The 4,841-nt window shown below is 66.9% G+C and overlaps 1 long non-coding RNA gene across 1 annotated transcript in view; it reads right to left on the minus strand.

The window, feature by feature from the left end:
- The window catches only part of LOC109290631, a 20,240-nt gene that overhangs the window by 2,145 nt on the left and 13,254 nt on the right, over window positions 1-4,841 (minus strand). The window contains exon 2 of the long non-coding RNA XR_002095631.1: window positions 1,851-1,853. This is a non-coding gene — a long non-coding RNA (uncharacterized LOC109290631). The remainder of the gene's footprint in view (window positions 1-1,850; window positions 1,854-4,841) is intronic.

Here is a 4,841-nt window from a genome sequence, read left to right on the forward strand (position 1 = left end):
GCCATCGGCCAGGCGGGCTGCTGCCCCACCCCGCTCGCCCTCCCTCCTTCGCACATGCATGCACACGCGTGTGTGCACACAAGGGCGTGCATCCAAAACATCGACTCCCTTGGCCACCCTCACGCTGCTCATGAGAAATGCCCGTGCCCACACAAGACGGCCCAGGACTGGGCTAAGGGGGGTTTGATGGTGTCCGGCCAGGCAAGGTGCCGCGTGGGGAGGCTCGGGCAGGGGTGGGAAGAGCTGCCCGCCTGGGCACTGTGCCGGAGGAAGGAGTGGCGTGCTGTTCTCTCTTGCTGTGTTGGTTGCTTTCTTTTGCAGCTGCTAATGACTGACCTGAGGTCTGTTCACACGCAGTCCCCGTGCGGAGCAGGGCAGGACGGGGGTCACCGGTGCTCACGGGCCCAGGTAGGAGCTGCAGGAGGGGTGCTGGGGCCCGGGGAGGCCTGGGCACCGCTCATGCCTGGCTCTTAAGCATTGCCATGGCCTGGGCGAGCCCCTCGGTCGGTGTTGCCCCATCTCCGGCGTCACACGGGGCTGGAAGGGAGCGAGCTGCATCTGACCGGGGTGCGCCTCCCTCCCGTGCAGCCTCTGGCATTTGGGGCTTAGGAAGTGACCGTCTCGGGGCACAGTTGGGCGCTGGGCTCTGACGCCTCTCGCCTGCCTCTTTGCAGGGCTGAGCCAGGACACGCCGAGCGGAGGCAGCGCCGCGGGAGCGGAGGAAAGCCGGTGCACGCCAGGACAGGGCTCTGCCGGCCTCTGCTCTCCACCCTGACCCCGGAGCCGGGCAGCTGGCAGCAAGGCGCCCGCCCAGGAAGGCGCGCGGCTCCTGGACGCCCTGGCACATCCGTGCTGGAGCTGGGAGAGCCGGAGGGCGCCCCAAGTGCGTGGCCGGGGACTCCCATACTAGGGCCATGGCAGTGAGCAGAGGGAGGATGCTGGTACCCTCCCTTTGCGTGGTCAGTGAACCGGGGAAACCGTGGGGTGCCACAGCTGCTCCTGCCTGCCTGACACCTCCCTTGGTGCCGCTACCCGATCCCCCGCTGTGCTGCAGCCGTTGCCGGTGGGTGCAACGCTGGGCCGCACAAGGGGGGACCTGTCGCCCATGCACTAGCCCCTCCTGGCTCCCCCACGGCTGGCCAGGTGCTGGGGACAGGGCTGCAGGGAGCTGGGGGTAGGTGGCATTGATGGAGGCTCCTCCAAGAAGCACCAAGCCACCCCAAGGAGCCGTGCTCCGATCTCCGGTGCCTGGGGCAAGGCGTGGGGATGCTCCCCAACCTCAGTGCCGGGGTGCAGACAGCCCCAGCCTGCTGCTCAGGCCTGATGCTGCTACCCGCTGCCCCGTCCCGGGTGCGGAGGCTGCGTTGCAGGGGGCGGCTGCACGTTCATGGCTGGGGGGGCCCTGCTGGCATCAGACACGGTAGCATCAGCAGCGAGTGCGGTCAAACCCTGCAGCGTGGCACTGAGCAGAGGTTTCCCCTGGACCCATGATGGGACCAACCGCGCAGCGTCTCCAGCCCGTTTGCCCCCAGTCCCTTTGGAGGAGGTGCGTGCCGTGTGCCTGCTCCTCACCCACCCCGGGGTAAGGGGCACGCGGTGCCTACCCCTGCCCAGCCCCGATGTGCCCTGCTCCTCCCTGCCCGGGCTTCGGGCTCTGAAAGGCGGGGGAGCTGGGTGGGATCCAGATGCCGGGAGCTTGTCCAGGCCTGGGCAGCGCGGGGGGCTTGGCGTGCTGCATACGGCGTGATGCTGCATACGGCTTCCCCAGCCTGGACCGGCATCTTCTCCAGCAGCAGGAGAGCTGCGGTGCCGGCCCGGGGCCTGCGGTGCATGCGTGCCCCGTTATTAACCCACTAACCCGGCATCTTCCCCACTGCGACGCTGCCCCCGCCGCTGGGGTGAACTAACCAACTAACCGGCTCTAACGCATGCCCTACTAACCCGTCTCGTTTGCCCTCCTACTAACCGGGGACCGCGCACGTGGCCTTTAAAGGGGAGCGGAAAAGCGTGGGTAAGTACGTTGGCCAAGGAGGCCCGGAGCTGCCCCGTCGCCCACAGACTCGCCGCGAGCGCGCCAGGCCCTGCCGCGTCGCGGGGAGCTGCAGCCCGGGGGTGTCCAGGGCTGTCGGCCAGCGGGCACGCGTGGGCGATTCTGTGGCCGAGCGGGGCGTCAGAGGCGCAGAAGCTTTTCAGTTCCTTTTTAAGCCCCCGGCCCTCTCTGCTGCCACTAACACGTCTCTCCCTGGAGCTCAACGGACTAACCTGTGCTGCTTTTCTCTCCGTTTCTCTTCCAGCGCGCGCGCTGTGCCCTGCTTCTCTCTACTAACCGCCTGCGCTAACCTCTGCGGCCGCGCTCCTTTCGCTACTAACCGCTCTTCTTTGCACCTCGACTTCCCGGCACCGCTCCCCATGACCGGTGAACCGTCCCCGCCGGCCTGGTGCTCGGTGCCACCGGACCGCCCGAGCTCCCCTGGAGAGGCTCGGGGTTTTTAAGCGTGAGGCCGCTGGGCTCGTGCTTTTAAATCAAGTTAATAAGGGAAGGACAAAAGAGGATTCACCTGTCATCGGGAACAGGTCCCCTTGCCGAGGGCACGCTGCGCTGCTGACCTCTCCGCAGCTGGTCCCCGTGGCCGTGATGCATGTGGAAGGACTGCACGTGCCGGCAGGAGAGGACTAACCCTTTGTGGGGGGCTCACGGTGCTGGGGCACGTAGCGGTCGTTGCCTAACGCCGTCGTGATGCTACTAACATCGGGCCTTGCTGAGGTCCTGCGATGGGGGTCACTGGGTTGCAGCCACGACGCAGGGCTGAGCCCGGGTGCACCCGTGCACCCACCACAGCAGCAGGCACGGGGGGAGCGTGGAGCTGGGGCAGGGGGCAGAAAGCGGGCAGCTTGGCCTCCCTCTCGCCCTCCGCAAGGACCCTACTAACTGTTTCCCATTCCTTGCAGCCGGCCGCAGCGCGGGATGGAGCCTCGCCCGGCACTAACCTGCCTTGCCTTCCCTTTGCAGCTCGGGGCCAGGCCCGCGTGGCACCAATGCCTGGCGCTTGGCCCCTGCCTCTGCCAGCGGCTGGGGACGGGCACTGGTGTTTCATGGGTGTCTCTGCCGACGGGGCTGCAGTAGCTGGGGAAAGGCCCTGCAGGGAGGGGGGAGCTGAGTGGGGCTTGGCAGGGATGGAGACTCCCAGGGCACCTCGGTAAGGGGACACCAGGCCCCCGAGCTCCCACCTGCCTTGCCTGGGGCTAGGGCACACGTGTGCACACATGCATTCCCTGCCAGGGCCATGTCACGGCAAGCCCAGCCCTGTCTGCAGCAGGATTGGGGCCAGGGAGCGCGGGAGGTGCTTTGCACTTGCATTCGGGCCCGGGGGCAGAAAGGTCCCCTGGATTGTCTCAGGCTCAGGAGAGAAGGGCCCTGGCTGTGCTCCCTCTCCCTCCATGTCCCACGGGGAGTCGGTGTCCTGAGCTCGAGGCCCCCGGCACAGCACAGGGCTGGCTGCGCCCGCGTGCAAGGCCTGCAGGTGTGTGTGTGTGCATGATGGGTCTGTGTGCACATGGGATGTCTCTGGGCATGCGTGTGCGTGATGGCTGTGGGCATGTGTGCGCCCAGCGGCTGCGTGTGCACATGTGCGCGAGCATACACGATGGCTCTGGGCATGCCTTTGTGTGTGATGGCTCTGCTGACACGTGCAACGTGGCTTGGCATGCATGAGTGACAGCTCTGTTCATGTGTGCGATGGCTCTGTGTGCATGCATACACATGATGGTGGCGGCGGCTCTGTGTCTGCCTGTGTGCACGTGTGTGATGGTGCCCTCTATGTGCACATCGGCTTCGTGCACGTGTGCACGTGTGATGGCATCATGCGTGCACGCAGGTGTGTGACGGTTCTCTGTGTGCGTGTGCAGTGGTGTCACGTATGCTTGCACAGGGGTGGCAGTCCTGTGTGTGCCGGCGCACATGTGTGTACGTGAGAAAAGCCCCCACGCGCTTGTGCCTGCGTGAGTGCGTGCATTGGTTGCATGTGCACATGTATGCATCTGAGGGCTCCACCTAGATGTGCCCGTGCATGTGTGTGACGGCTCTGTGCGTGCATGCGTGTCGGCTCTGCACGCTTGTGGCAGCCGTAGCTCTCCTGGTCCATGCTGCAGAGCTGGGCCCTGGTGCTGCCAGCTGGGGATGGAGCCTCGGCCCCTCCGTGGGTGCAGCCCCCCACCCTCCACGCAGGAGCCCGGCTGGGGTGGGAGGCCAGGGCGGGAGGGGTGGTGCTGGGGCGGCCAGCGGGGCAGGGCTGGTGTGCTCCCAGGATCAGGCCCCTGGTGCGGTGGACGCCGGCGGGGCAGGAGCACGCTGGTCTGCCCGCGTCGGCGCTGCGGACGCGATCGCGCTGTACGGTCCGCTCTCAACATGCCAGTCTGCCAATGCCCGCGCTGCCTCGTGTCTTTGGGGTGCGCCGCGGAGGGAGGGGGTCGTGCGTGGTGCCCCCCAGGCAAGCCGTGCCCGTTGCGGTGCATGCCCAGCACTGAGTCTCCCCTGCAGCAGACGCCTCCTGCTCGGGGCTAGGGAGAGAGCGAGATATTCCCCCTCAGGGCAGCTGTAGCCCAGGCCTCTGGGCTGGGGGGGCTTGAGTCAAGCCACATGCCAACGAAGGGCACGGCCCACACCATGCTTGGAGAAGGGGCTCCAGGGATGTCGGAGGGCTGGGAGCCGATGAGGGCAAAGGGAGGCAGAGGGCAGGCTGGGGACCGGGTCTCTCCAGCCTGCAGCCAGGGCATGGGGGAGCAGAGCATCGCAGGAGGACACACGGGCCCGGGGAGGTGAGAAGGGGCCAGCAGGAAGAGCC

Source organism: Gavialis gangeticus, unplaced genomic scaffold (genome assembly GCF_001723915.1).
Source record: "Gavialis gangeticus isolate Ggan-Ray unplaced genomic scaffold, GavGan_comp1, whole genome shotgun sequence".
Lineage (NCBI taxonomy): Eukaryota > Metazoa > Chordata > Crocodylia > Gavialidae > Gavialis > Gavialis gangeticus.